The 27,107-nt window shown below is 43.9% G+C and overlaps 1 long non-coding RNA gene across 1 annotated transcript; it reads left to right on the forward strand.

The window, feature by feature from the left end:
• Positions 1–27,107, forward strand: LOC141148875 (uncharacterized). Its single transcript, XR_012245258.1, has 2 exons — positions 1–568; positions 24,290–27,107. It is a non-coding gene; the product is annotated as an uncharacterized lncRNA (long non-coding RNA).

Here is a 27,107-nt window from a genome sequence, read left to right on the forward strand (position 1 = left end):
AGTTTTTACCTCGTGGCCCTCCAGGCTGGAGGACTGCGTCACTGCAGCTGTGCAAGTAGGCCCAGAAGCCTGTCTGGGGTCTACTATCGCAGAGGTGGTCCTTAGGCTGTCTTGCCTGGGTGGAGGAAGCCGAGCCAAGCTGAGGAGATCCAGGGGAGGACCCTTGCTGGAGAGAGCCAGGATGAAGGCTGGTCTCTCAGAAGGGCCTGGCGACTTACTTGGAGGACGCACCTATCTCTAACCTACTCTCACAGTACTGCCGGGATGGCTTAAAGGTTCTGGTGCTGTGAAGAAGCTGTTCTATATTCAAACTACCCTTACAGTATTGACGGGATGGCTTAAAGGTTCTGGTACTGTGATGCTGTTCTACAATTCAATCAAGGTAATACATTCCTGGCTGCTAAGTTTGTTTGAGAAACTTATCCAGGTATCCGCTGGCTGTTAAGTCCTGTGAGAGAGGCTTGTCCAGACATTGTACTGTTTATTGGGTCTGTGGCAGAGACCTACTCAGCTATACAAGATTTACAGAGAAAAAGCTGTGTGTTTGTCCTTTTATTCTAAAGAGTAGGTAAGTGATCTGCTACAAAAAGGTATCTGCAACCTCCCCTCAACCACTTTACTACTACTTCTTTCAAGTTTTTCATGAAAGCATTGAAAAATACTAAAGTGACTGGCGCCCATATCTGTTCTCACTTCCCATTATAGCCATGGACTCAGCCCTGGGGTGAATGTAAGCTCGCTCCCGGTATCTGGAGGTGTTTCTTTGTTCCCAGTATACTCAGGGGGGCGCTACATGTATAACTCCAGAAGTCTGTGGTCACTCCGGAAACCGAAGGGACGTTTCAGATGCCGCGTTTCAAAGCTTCAGCTTTTTCCTCAGATCGGAGGAAAAAGCAGAAGCTTTGAATTGCGTCATCTGACACATCCCAATGTCACTTTTGGTTCCGGAGTATCCTGAGTGCGTTCCACGCTGGTTCCCCCACTGTGAGGCAGAGCTGTGGCCAGCCTTTTCTTCCATCTTGCCGCAACACCATGGAAACCCGCTATACAGCCTTGGACTCCGCCGAATGACCGTGGACTTCTAGAGTTATACATATGCTTATTATCTTCCACTATTATGTGAGTAGCCATTTGGCTGAATGTTTTTAATAAATTCCTGTATACTTGTCCTTTCATGGTGTGTCTTTGTTCGTATTTTGCGCCATCTTCCCTTATTGTTTGTTCTTTTGGTGTTGCTGTCTTCTAATGTCACATACACACGGTCGGACTTTCGGACGTAAAATGTGCGATCGGAGTTTGTTGTCAGAAATTCCAACCGTGTGTCGGCTCCATCGGACAGTTTCCATCGGAATTTCCGTCACACAAAATTTGAGATCTGGTTCTCAAATTTTCCTACCACAAAATCCGTTTGCGTAAATTCCGATCGTGTGTACACAATTCCGACCCACAAAGTTCCACGCATGCTCAGAATCAAGCAGAAGAGCCGCACTGGCTATTGAACTTCATTTTTCTCGGCTCGTCTTAAGTGTTGTACGTCACCGCGTTCTTGACGTTCGGAATTTCCGACAAGATTTGTGTGACCGTGTGTATGTAAGACAAGTTTGAGCCAACCTCCGTCGGAAAAAATCCATGGATTATGTTGTCGGAATGTCCGATCGTGTGTATGGGGCTTTAGAGTTATTGCATCATCTGTATATTTAAAAAGTGTTACTAAACCGACAACAGTGAAATCAGTCTTTGTGTACAGTAATGCCGCGTACACACGGTCGGACTTTCCGGCATACTTGGTCCGGCGGACCAGAGTGTGCCGGACAATCCGCCCGTGTGTGGGCGGCGGCGGACTTTTCCGGCGGACTTCTTCCCAAAAGCCCGCCGGACCTAGATTTTAAACATGTTTGAAATCTTTCCGTCGGACTCAGTTTCGGGCGGAAAGTCCGCTCGTGTGTGTGCTGGTCCGACGGAAAGCCCGCTCGTGTGTAGGCTGGTCCGACGGACCAAATACGACACGAGGGGATGGTATTGCATCTCGCGCTCGCTGCAATAGGAAAAACAAATCTTCCTATTGCGGCGAGCGCGGGGCATACCAGGCCCTTAGGTCTGGTATGGATTATAAAGGGGAACCCCGCTACGCCGAAAAAACGGCGTGGGGTCCCCCTAAAATCCATACCAGACCCCGATCCGAGCACGCAGCCTGGCCGGTCAGGAAAGGGGGTGGGGACGAGCGAGCGCCCCCCCCCCTCCTGAACCGTACCAGGCCGCATGCCCTCAACATGGGGGGTGGGTGCTTTGGGGGAGGGGGGCGCCCTAAACCACGCCCCCTAAAACGTCACAGTCCCAGCATGCCCAGGGACTGTGACATCATATGGGGGCGGGGTCTCCGCCTATATAAGTCACAACGCAGCCCTCAGAGACCAGTCCAGCCGGAGAGAGCGTCGTGTCAACATCTGGGGGAAGAGAAGAGAAGAGAAGCCAAGAAGCCAAGAAGCCAAGAAGTCCGGACCTCCGCTCGCAATAGAGCTACATGAAGAGAGCGGAGGGGCCGGCCGAAGACCTGCGACGCCGGGAGAAGAGGCCGGAGAGCGGAGAAGAACCAACCGGACGCCGGGAGAAGATGAAGCGGAGGGACCCCCGAAGCCGGAAGAAGACCCCCGAAGCCGGAGGAAGATCCCCCCCGGAGCTGTTTAATAAAATATTTTAAAAACCTGTGTAGTGTGTTTTATTACTTACACTTTTTTCCTAGGTAAATGGGTAGGGGTACCATGTACCCCATACTCATTTACATAGGGTGGGGGGCCGGGATCTGGGGGCCCCCTTATTAAAGGGGGCTCCCAGATTCCGATAAGCCCCCGCCCGCAGACCCCGACAACCAACGGCCAGGGTTGTCGGGAAGAGGCCCTTGTCCTCATCAACATGGGGACAAGGTGCTTTGGGGGGGGGGGGGCGCAGGGCGCCCCCCTCCCCCAAAGCACCCACCCCCCATGTTGAGGGCATGCGGCCTGGTACGGTTCAGGAGGGGGGGGGGCGCTCGCTCGTCCCCACCCCCTTTCCTGACCGGCCAGGCTGCGTGCTCGGATCGGGGTCTGGTATGGATTTTAGGGGGACCCCACGCCGTTTTTTCGGCGTAGCGGGGTTCCCCTTTATAATCCATACCAGACCTAAGGGCCTGGTATGCCCCGCGACGGGGCTAGCAAGGTGTCAATCTCGCCGATAAAAGCGGCAAGATTGACATCCTTCTCTAGTCCCGTCGCACCTGAGTCACGTTCAAAATGAACGGACTTGTCCGTGTGTGGGCAAGTCCGTTCATTCTGAAAGTCCGCCGGAACTCCGGCGAAAGTCCGTCGGAAAGACGGGCGGACTTAGCCCGCCGGAAAATCCCGGCGTGTGTGGGCAAGTCCGTTCGTTTTAAAGTCCGGCGCACCTGGCGGACAAAGTCCGTCGGAAAGTGTGCCGGACCAAGTAGGATAGAAAGTCCGCTCGTGTGTACGCGGCATAAGTCTAGGTTCACATCTATGCGGCTGCACTTGATGCGTTTTTCAGGCACGTTTTGCAGTGCGTTTTGTGTATTTTCAGTACTCCAAGGATATGAAATTCCTGTTCTTCTTCCCCTTCTTTCTGCAGAGCTTCTAGGATGGATCAGAGCAATTCTGATTGGTCAGTGCCAGCACAGAGTATCACTCTGATCCATCCTAGAAGACCTGCAGAGAGAAGAGGGAGGAGAGTGGGGCTTTCAAATGCCTTCTGCTGTGCCAGATTTTTATTGATTTATAGCACATTATGCTATTGTCCTGCAGTTTTTTTTTTTTTCGTCCGCTTACTACCGTTTTAAGGGAGGGTTATAACCCTGTCAGATTTTTTTTTTTTGCCATCTGTGTCCCATTGTGGAGATTTCCCTTCACTTTCCGTCCCATAGCCAAAACAGAAAATCCCTCAAAATTAAAGGGAATTCCTTAGTGATCTCCAGGACACCAGAACTAGTGTCCCCATTGGAAGATTTGCCCTCTATTACTTTTCTGGGGACAACCCATAATCTGGGTTTTCCGTTCACTTTCAATTGTAATGCTAAACAGGACAAATAGAGAGGGTGCATTTCCCTAACCAGGGCACAGACAGCAATAAAAACTGACAGGTGTTCTAATCCCTCTCCACTCCATCCAAACATAAAAAAAAAAAAAGTTTTGTCTTTAGTTATACTTTAAAAATTTGCTGATCTATCCTTCTGAAAATGCTAGCTGCCTGGCTGTCCCGTGGACCCTCTTGCTTTGATTTGTTGTTGACCTTGAACAAACATGCAGATAAGGATATGTGACTTTCTGTATCTGCATACTTATTCCAGGTAGAAAATTCCCATTGCACACGTACAGTATCTGGAAATGTCTTTAACCACCTCAATACAGGGCACTTACACCCCCTTCCTGCCCAAGCCATTTTTCAGTTTTCAGCGCTGTCGCACTTTGAATGACAATTGAGCGGTCATGTTACACTGCACCTTAATTAAATTTTTATCATTTTTTTCCCCACAAATAGAGCTTTCTTTTGGTGGTATTTGATCACCTCTGCGGTTTTTATTTATTGCGCTATAAACAAAAGAAGAGCGACAATTTTGAAAAAACACAATATTTTTTACTTTTTGCTATAATAATTATCCAATTTTTTTTTTTTTTTTAACAAATTTTTTCCTCAGTTTAGGCCGATACGTATTCTTCTACATATTTTTGGTAAAAAAAAATTGCGATAAGCGTATATTGATTGGTTTGCGCAAAAGTTATAGCGTCTACAAAATAGGGGATAGATTTATAGCATTTTTATTATTTATTTATTTTTTACTAGTAATGGCGGCGATCTGCAATTTTTATTGTGACTACGATATTGCGGCGGACACATCGGACACTTTTGACACATTTTTGGGACCATTCACATTTATACAGCGATCAATGCTATAAAATTGCATTGATTACTGTGTAAATGTGACTGGCAGGGAAGGGGTTAACACTAGGGGGCGCTCGAGGGGTTAATGTATGACCTAAGGAGGTGATTCTAACTGTGGGGGGAGGGGACTGACTGGGGGAGGTGACCGATCGCTGTCCCTATGTACAAGGGACACGCCATCGGTCTCCTCTCCTCTCTGACAGGACGTGGATCTGTGTTTACATGCACAGATCCACGCTCCTGCTCTGTTACCCGGCAATCGCGGGTGCCCGGCGGACATCGCGGCCGCCGGGCACGCGCACCGGGTCCCGAGTGACGCAGCGGGCACGCGCGCGCGCCGCCGGCGGCGCGCGCGCGCCCCCTAGTGGCTCGGGAGGGCGAGGACGTCATATGACGTCCTCCCAGAACAACAGAAGCCTCGTCCAGCCGTCATATGACGGTGGGCGGTGGCTTAGCGGTTAAGCAAGTGGATGTTGTACTAAAGTGGAAGAAAAGTCTTATTTTTTACTTGTATCTACAGGCAAGCTGATAATAAGTCTTACCTGTAGGTACTGTGAATATCTCCTAAACTTGCAAAGTTTAAGAGATATTCAGAGTGCATGCAACCAATGACGTCATCGGCGCATGCATTTTGAAGGTCCAGCTTACTGCCGGACCTTCAGAGTCCCTGCCATAAACGGTGGCTCCCATGTGCGGGAGTGACGTCATTGCAGCTCCGGCCACTCACAGCACCAGAGTGCGCGAACACCGGAGAGCTTCGTTCTAAGGTAAGCATTTCATAATGAGCTAGTATGCGGTGTGTGTGTGTGTGTATGTGTGTATGTATATACATATAATATTCTATCTATATATCTTATAGTGACCAACCCTCTGAAGCTGCATATTCTAATACCTTTAATGTAATACCAAATCCAGGCTCTAGGCCCTCCATTACCAGATGACTTCTTGAGGTACCATGTCTGTATATTTTAAATTGATATTTAACTTTTCCAGATGTCTTCAAGCATATAACAACTACGCCAGGGGCCTTTTTTTTTTCCTTCTGATCTTCTCCCAGGCAGGGCATTTTATTTCCTATCTCAATCACCTCCAGCATAGGGATAGGAAGTAAGAGAAATCTCCTTCAAAAGGAAAATAGGCATATAAGCCCCAGTCTATTATTAAAAACAAATTTTTTTTGTCTAGAGATATACTTTACAAGCTTATCTCAATAAATAAGATAAAATAAAAACACAGGTGTATATACTTCCAACTATCCCACCAATCTCTTTTGTCTTTAGAACTGCTAAGTGGGAGGGTCCTTCTATGGATTCCCACTTTGCTCCCTGGTGAAGTGGACATTTCCCATTGACTTCCCATCAACAGGCTTGAGAAGACCCCAGCAATGTGCTGATGACCTGACGAGGGGCAGCAACAAGTTGATAGAGGGCTTGTGTTTTTTATTTATTTTTTTGTTGTGAAGCAAACAACAAATAGGACAAAATAACAGAAAAAGTCAATGTGCATAACTATTTACCACCTTTTGCGGCTATCACAGCTCCAAGTCGCTTTGGATAAGTGAGCTTGCCACATCTTACCACTGGGATTTGTGCCCATTCCTCCTTGCAAAATTGCTCCAGCTCCTTCAAGTTGGATGGTTTGCACTTGTGAACAGCAATTTTTAAGTCTGACCACAGATTTTCGATTGGATTGAGGTCTCGGCTTTGACGAGGCCATTCCAACACATTTACATGTTTCCCCTTAAACCACTCAAGTGTTGCTTTAGCAGTGTGTTTAGGGTCATTGTCCTGCTGGAAGGTGAACCTCCGTCCTAGCCTCAAATCACACACAGAGTAATACAGGTTTTGCTCAAGAATATCCCTGTATTTGGCACCATCCATCTTTCCCTCAACTCTGACCAGTTTCTCAGTCCCGACTGCTGAAAAACATCCCCACAGCATGATGCTGCCACCACCATGTTTCACTGTGGGGATGGTGTTCTTTGGGTGATGTGATGTGTTGGGTTTGCGTCAGACATAGCGTTTTCTTTGATAGCCAAAAAGTTCAACTTTAGTCTGATCAGACCAGAGTACCTTCCTCCATACATTTTTGGAGTCTCCCACATGCCTTTTCGCAAACTCAAAACGTGCCATTTTGTTTTTGCTGAAAGTATGTTTTTTGCTGAAAGTAATGGCTATCTTTTGGCCACTCTACCATAAAGCCCAACTCTATGGAGCGTACGGCTTATTGTCGTCCTATGTACAGATACTTCAGTCTCTGCTGTAGAACTCTGCAGCTCCTCCAGGATTACCTTAGGTCTCTGTGCTGCCTCTCTGATAAATGACCTCCTTGCCCGGTCCATGAGTTTTGGTGCGTGGCCGTCTCTTGGCAGGGTTGTTGTTGTGCCATGTTCTTTCCATTTGGTTATGACAGATTTGATGGTGCTCCTAGGGATCATCAAAGATTTGGATATTTTTATAACCTAACTCTGACTTGTACGTAACAACATTGTCCCTTATTTGTTTGGAGAGTTCCTTGCCACACAGTGTTTGGTTAGTGGTGCCTCTTGCTTAGGTGTTGCAGCCTCTGGGGCCTTTCAAAAAGGTGTGTATATGTATTGACAGATTATGTGACACTTAGGTTGCACACAGGTGGACATCATTTCACTAATTATGTGACTTCTGAGGGTAATTGGTTGCACCAGAGCTTTTTATGGTCTTCATAACAAAAGGGGTGAATACATACGCACATGCTAATCATCAGTTTTTTTATTTCTGAAAAATAGTTTTATGTATATATTTTTCTAATTTTACTTCACCAACTAAGACTATTGTGTTCTGATTCATCACATATAATTCAGATTAAATAAACATTGAACTAAAGGCTGTAATGTAACAAAATAGGTAAAAAAAACAAGGGGGTGAATACTTTTGCAAGGCACTGTACATCCTTAAAGAGCCACATAGTCTAAAACAACTTCACACAAAAGAAAAAAACAAAACAAAACAAAAAAAAAAAAAACGAACAAATATTATAAACCTGTTCTAATATCTCAGTCATTTTCTGCATCTTTCAAAATATAAAACAAGAAGTAATAGAAAAGGGAAAGGACGTGGTACTCCTTGTAAAATCTTTTGCTTGGAGTTAATTGAGGGACCAAGGGAGGCTTTAACCTTTGAGTTATACTACTGCCTATGGGAGGATTGGACACTGGCAAGCAAACAAAAGCTGTAGGTCAGTCGTAGGACAACCTCTTCTACTACCAGAATGTCCCAATTTTGTATCGAAGAAGAACTGAAAGCATGATCAGTAACAGATCGTGGGATCTGTGTTCTTCAATAGAGTACAAGAAAATAATTTTCTTTATCATATTTCAAGGAACACAGAAAGTCTTTAACCTTTGGGATGTCCAAAATCAGTCCAACCAAGGGGTGGGCAACACAGAAAACAAATCGTTAATAAGAAAGAAACTTTAAAACTGGGGATTGTCTGTAGTTCAACAAGCTGTCTAAAGGTGCTTAGACTGGAAGCTGGTATTAGATGAGCCTGAAATATCCACCTGAGAGAATTTAGTGAATATGTGAACAGAGGACCAGTTGGCAGCTTTGCAAATCTTTGAAAAAGTTCCTTGGTGGCAAGAAGCACTGGCAGATCTAGTGGAGCCCTGACCAGATCCTTGAGACCCCAAGCTTAGATGATGCCCTGCCTGAGCCACCTAGAAATGGTAGAAAGAAAAGCCAGTATTTACAATGTCCATCCAGGATGGAGAAAAAAAGGAATGAGTTTTCCTGAAAGAAGCAGTGAGATAATAGCCCGAATAACATTTACAGTAGATAATGAAAGGAAACTAGAGCGGGACTGAAGAACAATGTTCATGTTGAGGCGAATGGAAGGAACTACCCTAAGCAAGAAGGTCCTGAGCCTCAATCTACAGTACATGGGGGAGAAACCCCTTTACAAAACGGTCTTAATCAAAGAGTGAGAGATTGACAGTCCCTGAAACAGAATAGAAATGGTAAAAGCCTGATCCTTGATATTGCTGACATCAAAACAATGTTCTAGGCTCAGCCACAGGAAAGATGATTTTTTTATCCCAAGGAATAACTCCTCCAATGGACACCCCGCGACTCACACCGAGTAAAGTATTCCTTTCCACTTATGTCAACAGACTTTGCAAGAAGTAGACTTCCTAACTTTCAGCATCATAGGAACTAAAGACTCGGATGCCCCTCTACTTCAGAACCAGCCATGCCGTTAAAGCCAGTGGCATAAGAGAGGAGTGCAAACCACCCTTTGGGATAGAAGATCCTTAGAGCCCATGGACAGTATGTCAGAAGTTTTATTAGGTCTGCAGACCACATCCATCTGGGTCAGTCCAGAGCACTGAGGATCACCAGAATTCCCTCCATTTCGATCCTATGAAACTGTGCAGTTGTGAAGTCCTTGGGGGGCTTGAGGCATAGATCAGGGTATACTGACCCATGGAGTCACTAGATAATTCACTGCTTCCGATAGAGGATCCTAGTAACTGAAGACAAAACTATCCTGGGAGGTCCACATCCGGTATCACCTAGGTCCTGAAACAACTTCATGTGTAGGAACCACTCTTCTGGGTCCAGGTAATGCCAGCTGAGAAAATCTGCATGCCAACTATCTATGTCTGGACTATTCACAGCGTAAAAGTCTAGAACGTGAAATTCTGCCTAGGGATCTCTCTTGCTGCAGCGAGACTTCTGGTTCCTTCCTGGTAATTGAAATACGGCACATCTGCAGTGTTCTCCGACTGAATGCAGATTGAATTACCCTCCAAGTAGAATGGTTAAATTCTGAAATCACCCAAAATTCAAGTTTATGCCCAGGACTCCTAGACAGTCCAAGTCCTCAGTGACAGATGAATCGGTCTGTCCAGAGACTAGATCAACTGCCTTGATGACAGAACGTCTAGTTGTGAAGGTCTAAAGTGGAACTGGGCAAATAGAACTGCCTTGAAAGTGGTTATCATCTGACTTTGGACACTAATTTAAAAGCATAGAATTGGACAGCTCCTACAAAGGAGAATTCAGATCTGAGCACTATGGTCTCAGCTGTATTCAGGAGTAAAGATGAGTCTGTTCCAGCGACAATATCTGTAGGTTTAGGATCCATCTGAACTGCTGCAACATCTGGAGGTCAGTGTCATATTGTCCAACTGTTCCCACAACAAAAGGATACCACTGGAGTGCAGAAGAGCACTACTGTACTGGGGCCAACACCTTGGTGAACACTTGAGATGCAGATGAGGGGCTGAAGTGCAGGGCCATGAACTGGTAGTGTAGGGGCCCCATGGCAAAGTGCAGGAATTACTAATGCAATAAAAGATGGGGTCATGTAAGTAAGCATCTTTGTCCACAGAAGCCAGAAAGTCTTTTAGGGGAAATGATTTTATAGAATCCATATAGAATTTTTTAATCTGAATGAAAACCTTCAGAGCTATGACATACAGAATGAGGTGAATGCCCATTTTGGACTTGGTAACAGAGAACAGATCAGAGTAAAGCCCCTAGAACTCATTCGGCCACAGGAAGAAAAGCAATGACAGCTTGATCCAGATGACCTATGGGGGCTCAATCAAGATTTGCTAATCTGTGTGTGCTACAGAATGTTGCAGGTGTGAAACCAAGGAGGGATCAGGAAGCCAGATGCCAGTTTGCAGCCCTGGGATAGCACCTGGTGCACCCAAGTATTTTAGATGCAGGCTTCCCAAGTGTTCACAAAGGTTAATAAACACTCTGAAAAGTGGAGGCATGCCAGGACTTGGAGGAGGTTTAGGAAACCAAGCTGGGGGGGGTCTCAATGTAGAGTTCAAGGGAGTGGAGGAATGAAATGGACATTTAACAGTTCCCAAGCAGAAGAGACAAAGCCCCACCAAATGACGTACAGAAGAGTCTTCTTTGAAGAAAAAAAATCAAAGCAGGAAAAAAAAGGTGCCAGCTAAAGTGTTTAACATAGTGGAGATGCACAAAAGATGTCCACCCTCCTAGGACACTAGCAACAAATTGAGGCATGCTGGCAGTAAGGCTACCCTGAGCTGACTTACATTTTTATTCTTTACTAGTGTCCAAACCTACTGTAGGCATCAGTATAACTCAAAAATAAAATACTTCCTGTGATCCCCAAAAGAGGAGAAGGAAACAGGAATACTCCTTTTATTAAACAGATGCTAATGTTAATTGTCTGACATGCACTACAAAGGCAACGTCTAATGCCCCATACACACGATCAGAAATTCCGTCAGAAAAAACTTGGATGTTTTTTCCAACGGAATTCCGCTCAAGCTTGCCTTGCATACACACGGTCACACAAAAGTTCTCTGAACTTTCGACCGTCAAGAACGCGGTGATGTACAAAGCTACGACGAGCTGAGAAAATGAAGTTCAATGCTTCCGAGCATGCGAATTGTTTCTGAGCATGCGTGATTTTTTGCGTGTCCGAATTGCATACAGACGAACGCATTTTCAGATAGGAACTTTTTCCGACCAAAAAATAGAGAACATGCTCTCAATCTTTTGCTGGCTGGAATTCTGCCGGCAAAAGTCCGATGAAGCATATTCATGGTCGGAATTTGACCAAAAGCTCTCATCCGACTTTTGCTGGCAGAATTTCTGATCGTGTGTATGGGGCATTACACCTCAACTGGTTTTTATCATCAAAATCCCCCTCTCAGCACGGCTCCAATTTTTTTCCCCCCAAGTACAACATTCTTAGCTAAATCTACTGCTCACTTGATTTACAGGAGTTGCAGCCCAATTAAAGTTTTAAAAGCAGGTAGATGAATTTAAGCGTAACAGTAATTTTCTTACTGTTTTTATTGGTTAAATTGCTCCCCAGAACAAGCTCAAAATTCAAGGCTGCAGAGAAGTGTCCCTATAATCTGCAGTTATCCAACAGGCCTCCCAATGCTTCACAACTACAGCTGCGCAATCAGCAAGAAGTGTAAGCTTTGCTGTCTGCAGAACTATTGGTCTAACTTGGAAGAAATCAGACCAAGAAGGTGGCAGCTGCCTTACAGTGCCCAGTGTCCCTTCTCTGCAGTCTTGTACTTTGGGCTGACACTGGGAAGCAATTTAACTACATACTATAGGCTCTTTTCCCACTATTGAATGCATCTGTTTTTTTTCCATAAGCTTTAATAGGGCTTTAAAACATTTTGAATAATGATACAAAAGCTCCCCCTGCTGGGAAGAAATTAAACGGTCACTTTATATTTCTTACCTTTTCGAATACTAATCTTATCTACCACAAAAAATCAAAAAATAATTTTTAAAAAAATATATATATTTCTGGGTATTCTTTTGTTCCTTTTCCCCTCCAAAATCAAGAAGGTTGTATATTGTTATTTTGTATTGGTTGCAGAATTTATGGAAGGAGCCAGGAAGCACATGTAATGAGCAAATATGATGGCACTCACATACATATACGATTTCAAAATCTTACCCAGTGTGATAAACAGCCCCAGATGACCCAGGGAATAGTCTGGGAAGGGGTATGCCTGCCTCCAAAGGAAGACAGAACTTTGATATGTATCTGGATTTATTTGTTTTTTTTTTTTTATTTATTCCAAAAGAGTTATTAGTAATGGCCATGAAGTAGCAACATCAATACTGACAAAGACATGCACCTATGCTATACATATTCAGCCAGTCAAAGGAATAGATAAGACCAGGTCACTGCTATATAGCATACACAGAAGAAATGTGTTATATAGACAATCTGCACATTATCAAATTAAATTAAGAGACCTAATTACTGACTGTTCAGATGAATAAGTGCAAAATAAAATAGCAAAGCCCATATAGTAAGAGTATATAGGACAGCAAATAGAAGATTCTGCTGCCACATACCATTTTCTCAGGTCTGGCACTTACCCCATTGGTGGCGGTGGGTAGCAGGCAGCGTGGTGCAGCAGCTCCATGTCCTTTCTTCCATGGCAGCTTCCAGCTCCTCCTCTCCTCCTCCTAGGCATCCAAAAGGATCGCCTGTCCTTTCAGCCAATCAGGTGACCGGTGTCAAAACCGACTTCCTGATTGGCCGGGAGGAGGATCAGTGTTACAACAGTGAATGAATACTGGGTGGGATTGGAGCGCACTCTCTGTTGAAGCCCCGATTAGAGCCTCTGGCTCTAATCGGGGCTTCAAGAAAACAGTCCCCCCCCGCATTGAAATCCATGTGCTGGTGTCCTGAAAGGGGCCGGATGCATATATGGGGGGCTACGATGGATGGGGGGGAGCGCCTTTAATGGACGGGCTGCCCCTGCCTCCCCTGACACCAATAATGGGACACTATTCCTCCCACTGACATCAATAATTGGGCACTGTTCCTCCCACTGACACCAATGATTGGGCACTATTCCTCCCACTGACACCAATGATGGGACACTATTCCTCCCACTGACACCAATGATGGGACACTATTCCTCCCACTGACACCAATGATGGGACACTACTCCTCATACTGACATTAATGATAGCACACTATTGCTACCACTGACACCATTGATGTGGAGCTATTTCTTCCACTGATGCCAACAAAGGGGCACTATTCCTCCCACTGACACCAATGATGTAGCACTATTCCTCCCACTGACACCATAATGGCACTAGTCCTCCCACTGGCACCAATGATGTGGCACTTATACTCCCACTGACACCAGTGATGGGTCACCGTTACACCCATTGACACCAATGATGGGGCACTATTCCTCCCACTGACATCAATAATGGGGCACTATTCCTCACATTAATACCAACGATGGGGCCGATTACTCCCTCTAATAACAATGATGAGCCATTGTTTACTGCCACTGACACCAGGACATTTTCTACTTTCACTGGCCACAGTCCACCCCCCCCCCCCCCCCTAAAGTTTGAAGGACAGTAAACTGCCCATTTGTTTAGAAAGTTTGGAGACCCCTGGACAAGGGGATTGGAGAAGGGATATATATTTACCTAATTCTCCAATCCTCCCCTGGACAAGACCAGTCCCTGTGGCTCCTCTACAAACCCTACCTCCCCTCCCCCAGAGTCTTGTGGGGTGGACTGTTCCTGACTTCATCACCCCATAGACCTGCTCTGTACATGAGGATGTCAGGACCAGTCAACCACTGGACTGTGGGGGAGCAGTGTTTACCAGTGGAGCGGAGGATTAAGTGAGTATACAGCTTTCTTCTCCCCCCTAGACAAAACAAGAAATTGACCAGTACAGCCCTAATGCATGGGAAATTTTTTTGGCCCGGAGTTGGGCTTTAACAAACATAGCGATTAGTTGGTGGGGGCAAAGGGTTTGTGGTGTGTGCGTATGGGAGCTTTATGCTTTGGAGTCTAGTCTCAGGTCATCACTCCAAACTAGGTATTCCCCTACTTGGAAAGCCATAGGTGATTTAATAAAACAGGAAGTTCCTGTATGGGTGGAAGAGTCTGTGTTCAGAGCTGGCCACATGGCTGAATTTCCAAGACTGTCCTAGTGTTGAATACATACCTGTGGGAGGATACACTGCTGTTCTGCATTTCTGGAGAATAAAAGGGATGCAAAAAGACCCTTAAAATACTTTTTGAATGGACTATGTGCTGCTCTCGATGTGGCTTTTTTTTTACTCTTTAAATTTTTATTGAAAATTTCTCACAGTACAAAGGAGTAAATAATGCCATATGACAGCGAAGTAAAACAAAAAGGGAGAAAACCCTCTCTCAGAGTGATAGAGAACCGTGTATAATCAAAAATTTACAAATTATACCAGCACAGTGCAGATTAGGGTATTTATTGCAGGCAACAATTACATCCTATACCATTCTACCCATATTCGCCACGAAGTATTACATTTACTAAACAGTAGTGGAGCGAAGCGAGAACAGTCTTTCAAGAGTGTAGTTCTGCTGTACCAATGCTACCACCTCCGACGGGTTTGGGGTCAAGTTAGCTTTCCAGTGCCTTTGCTATTATGACGTGTGCTTCCAATAAAATATGTGAGACTACTAATCTATGACCAGGAATGGACTGGCCATCGGGACTACCGGGAGTTTCCCGGTGGGCCGTTGGCTCAGTGAGCCAGTCAGGTGCGGTCCTGGAGCCGCTCCTCTCTGACAGTGAGTGATCGTGATTTCACTCCTGTCAGGAGGAGCTGCTTCTGTCACTTGCTGGAGAGAGCATTAGGCGTTATGCTGCCTCCAGCCTGCAGGGGGAGATGGACAGCCGGCAGACTTTCCTTCCTCTCTCCCCTTATCACTTGTTATCACATGATTGGAGAGAGGAACGAGATCTGCCTTCAAAACGGTGAGTACATGTGGGAGGGGAGGAGAGGGAGGACTCTCTGATGTGAGGGGGACTCTCTGATATCAAGGGGACTGCTGGTGGGGACTCTGATGTCAAGGGGACTGCTGGTGGGGACTCTCTGATGTCAAGGGGACTGCTGGTGGGGACTCTCTGATGTCAAGGGGACTACTGGTGGGGACTCTCTGATGTCAAGGGGACTGCTGGTGGGGACTCTCTGATGTCAAGGGGACTGCTGGTGGGGACTCTCTGATGTCAAGGGGACTGCTGGTGGGGACTCTGATGTGAAGGGGACTTCTGATGGGGACTCTGATGTCAAGGGGACTGCTGGTGGGGACTCTGATGTGAAGGGACTTCTGATGGGGACTCTGATGTGAAGGGGACTTCTGGTGGGGACTCTCTGATGTAAGGGGGGGCGCTGTTGGGGACATTCAAAATTAAAGTGGGCCGGTCATGATGAAGTCCAGGGCCAAATTTTTGTCCCAGTCTAGCCCTGTCTATGACTGAGGGGAAATCTATCTAATACTAAAATTAAGCTTGCCAAGGCTGGATTAGGGTCAACAAGAATTCCTGTCACCTCCGTTATCAAAGAGAAGATTTTACACAAGAAGCGTGACCATGAGGCATGACCATAATGTGCAGAAGGTTACCTAATTGCCCGCAATCACGCCAACATAATGGGGAATTGGAAAGGGGAGAATTTAGCGGTCCTATGAGGGGTAAGATACCATCTGCTAGTAATTTTGAAAGCTAGTTCCCAGTGATTGACGAAATGAGTAGATTCTAAATAGAACAAAAAGCTACTATCCATTGCGAAGGGAGAAATTGAGTTTTAAAGTCTGCCTCCCATTTCTGCATGGAGGAGATTTTAGTGAACAAAAGCTTTGCCTGTAGTAGGCCGTAGAACAATGTTATGCCTTTAACCACTTACGGACTGCCGCACGCCAATATACGTCCCAAGTTTGAAGAGGAATATCATTGTTATGTCAGCAGCTAGCTGCCATAACCCCGCTATCCTCTTCTTCAGCCGGTGGTCCGCTTTCTGATAATAGTGGTCCCTGCGCTTCGCCGCGAGATCACTTTTATTGGCGGCGGGAGAGGGGCCCCCCTCCCGCCGCGCTCTGGTGCCCTATGCTTACCGGAGCCATCGGCAGCAGCGGTGGCGATCGGATCCTTTCTCATGCTGGGTACGGAGATGAGTGAGGGGAAGATGGCCCCCACCCATTTCCATACCAATGCAGGGCGGAAGCGATATGAAAACGTCACTTCCGAACAAAGCTCTTAAAGGGCCAATTTTATTTTTATTTTTTATTGCATTTCAGTGTAAATATGAGATCTGAGGTCTTTTTGACCCCAGATCTCATATTTAAGAGGTCCTGTCATGCTTTTTTTCTATTACAAGGGATGTTTACATTCCTTGAAATAGGAATAAAAGTGACACCATATTTTTTTTAAAGAACAGTGTAAAAATAAAAAATAAAAAGGTAAAATAAGAAAAAAATAAAAAAAAAATTTTCAAAGGCGCCCCACCGAGCTCATGTGCAGAAGCGAACGCATATGTGAGTAGTGCCCGCATATGAAAACTGTGTTCAAACCACACATGTGAGGTATCGCCACGATCTGTAGAGCGAGAGCAATAATTCTAGCTCTAGACCTCCTCTGTAACTCAAAACATGCAACCTATAGAAATTTTTTTAAACGTCACCTATGGAGATTTTTAAGGGTAAAAGTTTGTCGCCATTCCACGAGCGGGCACAATTTTGAAGCATGACATGTTGGGTATCAATTTACTCGGCGTAACATTATATTTCACAATATAAAAAAAAAATGGGCTAACTTTACTGTTGTCTTATTTTTAATTCAAAAAAGTGTATTTTTTCCAAAAAAAGTGCGATTGGAAGACCGCTGCACAAATACAGTGTGACAGAAAGTATTGCAATGACCACCATTTTTTTCTCTAGGGTGTTAGAAAAAAATGTATAATGTTTGGGGGTTCTAAGTAATTTTCTAGCAAAAAAAAAACAAAAAACGTTTTTTAACTTGTAAACAACAAATCTCAAAAAGAGGCTCAGTCCTTAAGTGGTTAACAGCAGATCTGTCACGGTTATAAAAAATGCCATGCTTTGGGATGAAAATTGACCTTGGGTACATGGTAACTTCTCAGGAAATTCAGAAATGGGAGTACATGTGAAACGGCCAGATGCTGGTATATTAATCGTTCCGGAGATTTGAGGTGACCGCCTTGGAATACACTTCAGTATTATGTGAATCACAAACGGATGGGCTGAGGAGGTTCCTCCATGGCGGTTTGACTTTAATACTTGACCTGGTACAACTCTGCACATCAAAAGTTAGTGCTCCACCTCAGCTTTCTTACCTGTATGATTTTTCTATTTCATGGACTCAAAATATTGAAGCCAGAGACAGTCAGGCAACTATGGTTTTTAAAAAGAGACCAGGAACACGCTGGGGTTCCACCAACTAAATCAGCTTTTTATGAGCTTGCCTTTAAAACACTGAACACTGAAAGCTGAAGGCTGGAGCATGTTTTTTTTTCCAATAGAAATATTGGTCAAAAACCCAAGTTCTGGCTGTACGGCTGTATTTCTTACCCACAGACTGGCTGTTAAAAGCTGCAACTATCTGAGGACCGCACATAGCTTCCAGATGATTCTTCAATGCCTCCAGGTATACACATTTCTCGGAATAATCTGGAGTACCCAACCAGCATTGCGAGGCTCACCTGCATACTGGTCAGCTTTTCAGAGATAACGTTCTGTAAGAGAGACAAGCATTGTAATGATCAGCTGACGATCATTAAAACAAAAGTGCAAGCAAATCGAAAAAAAACAAAAAAAACTTAGTTTTGAAGTCCTCCAGACATTATAAATAAAAGTTCTATAAATGCTTAAAATCCATCTTTATAACACCTTTTCATAACGCTCTATACATCAGGCTGTAGATGGACTGTCCTGCTCTGAGAACCAATCACTGAGACTTTTAGCACATAGACATACTGTATACAGTAAAAAGGGCAGAGTACATTTTACTAGGCCGTCAGCCCAATATGTTTCAGTAAGTAGTCACAGGAAAACAAGCTTTGCCACTCACCTAATTATAAAGGCATTAAAGGAAAATGCCATTTTGTCTCTTAAAATGATCAGCTTCCAGGTTTTTTTTTTTGTTCTCAAAACTAAACGTGATAACGTTTTTTTGTTTTTTTCTTTTTTTCTTTAAAGCGGTGTTCCGCCCAAAAAAAAAAAAAAAAAAATTAAAAGCCAGCTACACACACTGCAGCTGCTGGCTTTTAATAATCGGAAACTTACCTGTCCTGGAGTTCAGCAATATTGGCACCGCAGCTGATGTTTCCATCAGCTGTTGGGTGCTGCCGCCACCATTGCGGGTAAGGGTACCCAGCAATGTAGCCTTACAGCTTCACGCCGGGAACCCTACTGCGCATGCACGAAGCTCCACTCCTCTCTCCTACTGGCCCGGTGACAGGGAGAGGAGGAGGGAGCTCCGCGGTGATGTCACGGGCTGCGGCCCGGACTCCCGGAAGTAGGAACAGGATACCTATCAGACAGGTATCCTATCGAAAGGTGCCAATTGTGGCACCGAAGGGGGAGAGGAGACAAATGAGCGGAAGTTCCACTTTTGGGTGGAACTCCGCTTTAAAAATAACAAACATGTTATACTTACCTCCTCTGTGAAGTGCTTTTGCACAGAGCAGCCCGGATCTTCCTCTTCTCCAGTTCCTCTTTGGTGCTGTGCCACCCCCTCCTGTCAAGTGCCCCCACAGCAAGCAGTTTGCTATGGGGGCACCCGAGCTGAGCCGCAGCTCTGTGTGTCCATTGAGATACTGAGCTGCAGTTCAGCTGCACCCCCTCTCTCCTGATTGGCTAACTGACTTTGATTACCAGCAACGGGAGCCAATGGTGCCTGTTGTGCCTCAGCCAATCAGGAGGGAGATCCCAGGACAGCTGAGGCACTCGTTCAACATCGCTGGATAGAGATGGGCTCTGGTAAGTATTAGGGGGGCTGAGGGGGGATGCTACATACAGAAGGTTTTTTTATCTTAATGCATTAACCAATTAAGGACTGGAAGGATTTACCCCCTTAATGACCAGGCACTGTTATTTTAAAGGACAATTGCGTGGGTGTGCAATGTTGTACCCAAATAAAAATTTGTTATTTTTCCTCACAAATAGAGCGTTCTTTGGGTGGTATTTTATCACCTCTGCATTTTTTATTTTTTGCAATATTTTTTTTTTTTTTTTTTTACCACTTCAGCGAAAATTTTTCTGAGAGACATTATTTCAACTTTGTAAGTCAAACTTTATCTCTTCTCGTTTTTCACATCATTGTGGATTATTTCCGTCACATCTTTATTATTTTTCCCTTCCAGGGTATTATTTATTAATTTTAAAAGCCAACTACGAAACACCTCCTATATATATATAAACCCGCTATTATCTTATTCTCTCCCAGTCCCTCTTATTTCCCCCCTCCCCCCCTCCCCCGGTGCCCCTCCTGTGTCTGATCCATTCTTTTATGTTGTTCGTTTATCCACTTGGCTCTGCACCTATTCTTTCTTTCATCTTGTCTAAATAAATGTCTGAGACTTTGTATTTTTTCCAACTTTCCCATCTGCTATTGTCTCTTTTCTCTCTTCCCTCCATTTTGTAGTAATAATCTATTTCCTCTAACCAATTTCTTATCTCTGGTTTTCCACATTTTAACCAATTCCTAGGAATCAAGGCCTTGGCCGCATTCAAGAGGTTAGGTACTATTGATTTCATACATTGTTTCTTAGGTTTGTTATAACTATGGAAGAGGCAGGTCCAGATATTTTGTTCTATTTCTTCTCCAGTTATTTCCTTTATGTTGTTTAACACTTCCTTCCAGTACTCCGTTATTATTGGACATTCCCACCAGATGTGTATTATCGTTGCTATTTGGCCACATTTTCTCCAACACAAAGATGTTTTGTCCTGTTGAAATTTATGTATTCTTACTGGAGTCATATACCATCTTGATACTAATTTGTAATTCATTTCGATAGTCTTCATATCCCAGGCCTTATTATATCCCGTTTCTATCATTTTTTCCACTTTTTGGTTATCTATTTTTAAGTTCATTTCCTTTTCCCATTGTTGTATATATTCTGGTCTTTCTTGTGCTTCCAAGTCTGACAGTATACTATATATTTTTGATGTTCCGTTTTTCAGTGATGATTCATTGTTACATAGTTTTTCTAGTGCAGTTAATTTCTTTACATCTCTCAGTGGGTGTGGTATTGTGCTTACTAAGTGCCTTAATTGATTGTAGTTCCATTCATTCATCTTCCATCCATTCCTTTCCTCTAATTCTGCTCGTGTTCTTATTTTACCATTTCTGATAATATCTTTTAACTGTGGATTACATATACCTTGAGTTCCAAATATTTCCTTCCCAGGGATGAAGAAATTCGATCCTGTGAATGCTATTAGTGGTGAGTTGTGTTTCCATTCATTCTTTACGTGGATGGTGTCCCAGATTTTTAATACATTTTTTGTTATTTCGTGTGTGTCTGTGTCCAGTGTCCTATATTTCCGTGGAATCCAAATAATCTTGTGCAATGTGACTCCGCTTATTATGTTTTCCATTTTGACCCATTTTTTTTCACTTTTCTCATTTGTCCACTCTAACATTCGTGATATTATTATGGCTTTATAGTACCTGCTTATATCTGGGGCAGCCAGACCTCCATGCTCCTTTTTCCTTGTAATCAGCGTGTATCTGATTCTTGTTTTTTTATTAAGCCATATATATTTTAACAGCATTGTTTTAATTATTTTAAAAAAACTCTGTGGGATCTTAACTGGTAGCATCTGTATTCTGTAGTTTATTTTGGGTAATATCATCATCTTAAACATGTTTATTCTTCCAATCCATGAAAGTGGCTGTATTCTCAACTTTTTCATTTCTTCTTTGACCTCGTTGATCAGTGGGATAAAGTTTGCCTGGTATATCTTTTCAGCTCTAGGAGTTATTTTGATTCCAAGGTAGTTTAGTTCTTTTACCCAAGTAAATGGGAATTCTTTTTGTAAAAACTGAACTTCCTTTTTCTCTAATCCTATATTTAATATTTCTGTTTTTATTGGGTTGATTTTGAAGTTTGACAGTTCTCCATATTTTTTTATTTCTTTCAATATGTTTGGGAGTGACACTCTTGGGTTAGATACATACATCAAGATATCGTCCGCATAGGCTGCGATCTTATGCTCTTTTCCTCCTAGTCTCGCTCCTTCCACCTCTTTGTTATTACGGAGTGTTGCTAGTAATGGTTCTAAAGCCAGTACGTATAATAGTGGAGACAATGGGCAGCCTTGCCGTGTTCCGTTCTGCATCTTAATTCTTGGAGAGAGTCTACCGTTAACTTTTACGACTGCCGTCGGGCCATTGTACAAGTTTGTTATCCACTTCATCATTTTTGTCCCAATACCCAAGTGCCGCAGTGTATCCATCATGAAACCCCAGTCTACCCTGTCAAATGCTTTTTCTGCATCCAATGACAGGAATAGAACTGGGGTTTCATTCTGCACCTTCTTGTGCAACAACAGTATTGATTTTAGGCTGTTGTCCCGCCCCTCTCTCCCCGGGACAAAACCTGTCTGGTCCGGGTTGATCCACTGTGGATCAAGTGCCTCCTGTCAAGTGCCCCCACAGCAAGCAGTTTGCTATGGGGGCACCCGAGCTGAGCCGCAGCTCTGTGTGTCCATTGAGATACTGAGCTGCAGTTCAGCTGCACCCCCTCTCTCCTGATTGGCTAACTGACTTTGATTACCAGCAACGGGAGCCAATGGTGCCTGTTGTGTCTCAGCCAATCAGGAGGGAGATCCCAGGACAGCTGAGGCATTCGTTCAACATCGCTGGATAGAGATGGGCTCTGGTAAGTATTAGGGGGGCTGAGGGGGGATGCTACACACAGAAGGTTTTTTTTATCTTAATGCATTAACCAATTAAGGACTGTAAGGATTTACCCCCTTAATGACCAGGCCATTTTTTGCAATATGGCACTGTTATTTTAAAGGACAATTGCGTGGGTGTGCAATGTTGTACCCAAATAAAAATTTGTTATTTTTCCTCACAAATAGAGCGTTCTTTGGGTGGTATTTTATCACCTCTGCATTTTTTATTTTTTGCAATATAAACAAAAAAAGCAACAGTTTTGAAAAAAAAAAAAAATTATTTTCTCCTATAAAACATACCCAATAAAAAAAAATAGAAATAAAATCGAATTTCTTCATCAATTTAGGCCAATATGCTACATATTTCTGGCAAAAAAAACAAAACAATAAGCGTACATTTGATTGATTAGCACAAAAGTTAGAGTCTACAAAATAGATAGATTTATGGCATTTTTATTATTTCTTTTTTACTAGTAATGGCGGTAATCAGTAATTTTTAGTGGGGCTGCGACATTGCGGTGGACAGATCGGACACTAAGTGACACTTTTTGGGGACCAGTGACATTATTACAGTGATTAGTGCTAAAAATATGCACTGACATTGTACTAATGACACTGGCAGGAAAGGGGTTAACAGGGGCAATCAAGGGGTTAACTGTGTCCCTGGATGTGTTTACTAACTCTATGGGGGATGGACTGCTTGGGACAACACGCAGATCCGTCTTCCTGCATAGCATAAAGACAAGATCTCTGTCATGATCATCCCCTGACAGAACAGAAATCTGCCTTGTTTACACAGGCAGATCCCCATTCTGTCTCTGCGCGGAACGATCGTGGGCGGACATAGAGTCCGCCGAACCCGCTGATTGGCTCCCCTGCTGGCCAATCGGTGCGTACAGGCGCCCACAGAAAGCTGTGTATGAGCCATCTGTGTCCCATTGCGGACATTTCCCTTCACTTCCTGTCCCATAGCAAAACAGGAAATGAGAGGAAGGGACTTAGGGACCCCCAGGTCACCAGAACTAGTGTCCCAATTGGAAGATTTCCCCTTTATTACTCTTCCGGGGACAACTCAAAATTTGTGATTTTCTTTAACTTCCACTTTCAATGATAATGGGAAACAGGCCAAATAGAGAGGATGAAACGGGGGGCACAGACGGTAATAATAACAGACAGGGGATCTAATCCAAAACTAAATAACTAAAAAAAAAAAATATGATGCCTTTAGTTATACTTTAGCCCGAGTTCACACATATCAGACATGGCATGTGATTCGCACCTGCACCGCAGGTGCTGATCACATGCGATGCGAGTTCAGCTATACAATTGTATGGCTGAACTCGCTTGGGTTTCGCAGGGAAAAAAAGGTGCAGGGACCCCCCTCCCCCGCACTGGAATTGAATTGCATAGGTGTTTTCATTTTCATGTTCGCGCTGTGATCTGTGAACCGATCTGGGGGTGTCATTAACATCGTACTGACACCCGCAGCGGTGTGAACTGCCTGCAGGAGAGATGCGATGTGGGAACCGGTGCTGTAATCGCGCTGGTTCCCGCATCGCTATAGTGTGAACTGAGAAAAAAAAAAAACACCTTCTGCTTTTACAACCACTTTAATTGAACAAGTTGAAGTTAGAAGCTGATTGGCTACCATGCACAGCTGCAATAGGGTTGCCACCTGTCCGGTTTTTCAATCATCTGTCTGGATTTCAGAAACCTGGACACATTATTCTACATGGACCAGGGGCGGCGTCTGGGAAGTGCTTTCTCTCTCCGGTCCCATCAGCAGGGCCGTAAATAGCAGAAGATTGCTGGAGTCCATGGAGCTGCTCTGTATTTCCACTCACTGCCACTAGGGGTCCCCTGAGCACTCCTGGTGGCTGTACTCACTGAAGAAAGAAGGACACGCCCCCTCAGCCACGCCCCCTCCCCCATGTGTTGCAGAGAATGACCAGAGTCTGCATGGAAGATCAGCAGGTCTGTTTCAATGTGTTGTTTTGCAAATGCCTAATGTGAAGGGGGGGAGGAGGGGTGGCTGCATGGAAATGTCTAGGGATCTGTATTGCTATGGTGTATACATAGGTGTAGAACTTTGTGGCATTATTGCAGTGATATGTTCTCTCTTCTGTATACAGACTCCATAGTGATAGAGCCTCTTCACCCCCATCAATGGGGTCAGCTTGGGAATGGAAGACTGCGGGGAGAGGAGGATCTGACACCAACAATGGGATTAACATTAATTACAGCAATGACGTTTTTTTTTTTTTTTTTTTTTAATCACTGATGGCAAAAGGTAGGACATATTTTACTCTGACAACAGTCACTGGGATTACTGTAGGTGCAAACTGACTGCAATGGCCAACAAATTGTAATGCAAGTGAGGGCGTGGCTAACTGCGGAACAAGCTGGCCGCACTGTGAGGGACCTCCGTAATCACGGACATCCCTGAGCTACACACATAGCGACAGAAAAGCCCTGGAGGCATACCCTGAATCCGGAAAGCGGCGGCAACATGGTGACAATGTCAGCTAAACGAAAGAACAAAGAGGGACCCCGCAAATTAAGTGAATTCCTGGGTCCGTCCAGGACACAGGAGATCAAAGATGCCGTTGACTCCTCCCTCCTTCATCACAGCTCTGTACACAACATTGTAGACTCAGGAGAGGAAGACGGGACACACAGTGGTCAGCAGCGGTATAGCAGCCTTGACACACAGGCTGAATTTACAAGCCCTCTCAAACAAAGAAGAAGGATTTCTTCTGCTGAAGGTAATAATCCCACACAAGACAATAATCCCACATCAGATATAAATCCGTATGATGAGAAGCTGAATGTAATTCCCACAGCTGGACAACCCATATTAGACCCCACTATAAAAGATATGATAATTTCTCTAAGAGGTGCACTACAATATGATATGTTAAATTTCATGCAAAAATCTAAAATGGAAATTGATGCGTTAGGAGAGAGTGGACTATGTAGAAAATAAAATGTGTGAATTTACGTCTGCCCACAATGAAATGGTCGATTCTCACTTTGAGTTAGAAGATAAAGGTAAACATCTCAAAATAAAAATGGCGGACTTGGAAGATCGTGTAAGACGCAATAACGTGAAATTCAGAGGCATACCCGAAAATGTTAAACCACCGGAAATGAAGCAATTTCTTAAAGACATGATTAAAAAATGAATCCAAACAATCCCACATCAGCAACTAGAAATCGACAGAGCTCATAGATTACCCAAACCGCCTCACATTTCAGAAAAATTACCAAGAGACGTCATAGCCAGAATACACTTTTATGAAGTGAAAGATCAACTGATGCAATACGCATGACGAAACTCTCCACTACCTGACCCATACACAGGTATCGTCTTGTATGCAGATCTCTCACAAGCTACGATCCTGGCACGTAAGAACCTAAACTCAATTACCAAGATCCTACAGAATCACAGCATGATTTACAGATGGGGATTCCCTACGAAAATACTCTTAGAACATAAAGGCACCTCGTACTCGATCAACAACTTGGAGCAAGGTTTGAAAATCTTACGCTCATGGGGAATTCTCCCAAAGGATGAAGTCAACATATCAGATAAATCCACACCTGGAAAAATGCCACAAGACTGGCATAAAAATCACAGATGAATCCTCTGTACATGGTAAGATAATATAATGCCCTGTATATAGCGACATGCTGCAGTTTTTTGGAGATAAAAACTCCTCCAAAATTAACCATCCAAGGTTTTTCTTTTACTGAAGATCAGGGATCCTGATACCTGATTCACCCAGTGTTTTTCCCTGTAACCCCTGGAAATTAGTACAATTCAAGTTCAATGTACACTAGAGTTGCCCCGCTAATTCTTATGTTTGAGTTAAAAGACTGTTTTTTCCTTTCATTCCTTTAAAACCACTTATATTGAATATATGGTCCAACACCGCCATCTACTGGAAGAAAAACATATCTACATAAAATACATTTCCTTTACAACTTATCTGTATATAAAACATATGACTACTTTCAGCAAGTGCACACAAACCTACAATGAATCTTAAACTCTACTCGCTAAATGTAAAAGGACTTAACAGCCCTTACAAAAGAAGAGCTCTATGGACGGATGCCCTAAAACATGAATGTGACATCATTTGCATCCAGGAGTCCCATTTTGCATTAAACAAAACCCTCAAATTCAACCATCACAAATTTCCTCATATCTTCATATCCAGCTGTAAAAAAAGAAAAAAGGAGTGATAACAGCAATTAAAGACACTATCTCTTTCAAGCTTATTAACCTAATAATCGACGCTCAAGGCAGATACATAATCTTGGTGGCTTCAATAGACAATGTAATCTACACAATTGTGAACATCTATGCTCCCAATAAAAATCTGCATCAATTCATCCAAAAGATTCTCAAGAAAACAAGGAAAATACAGAAAGGAAATCTTATATTCTGCGGCGACTTCAATGCACCTATGGACCCCATTATGGACACCTCCAAGGAAGGAACTATCTCCAGGAAGGGTTTATCTCCCATTTTTTCTTCAGAAGACATGTATGATGCCTGGAGATGCCTGCACACAACGGAAAGGGACTTCACTTTTTTTTCACATGTTCACAAATCCTATTCTAGAATAGACTATTGCATTGCCGACAAACTTCTCCTGCCACAGATCACTAAAGCCTGCATCCACAATATGACTTGGTCCGACCACGCACCAATCACACTTGAAATCAACCAAGGGTTACCTTGTTCTAATAGCTACATATGGAGAAATAACACCTTTATTTTGCAGGAGAATCACTTGTCGGCTCTGAAAAAAAATTTGGAGGAATTTTTTGTAATTAATGATAAAGAACCGATAAACTGCACTACTCTATGGTGTACACACAAAGCCTATGCAAGAGGCCTCCTTATACAGGCAGCAACAAGGGGGGAAAAAAAAAAGAAAA

This window comes from Aquarana catesbeiana, linkage group LG06 (assembly GCF_042186555.1).
Source record: "Aquarana catesbeiana isolate 2022-GZ linkage group LG06, ASM4218655v1, whole genome shotgun sequence".
NCBI lineage: Eukaryota > Metazoa > Chordata > Amphibia > Anura > Ranidae > Aquarana > Aquarana catesbeiana.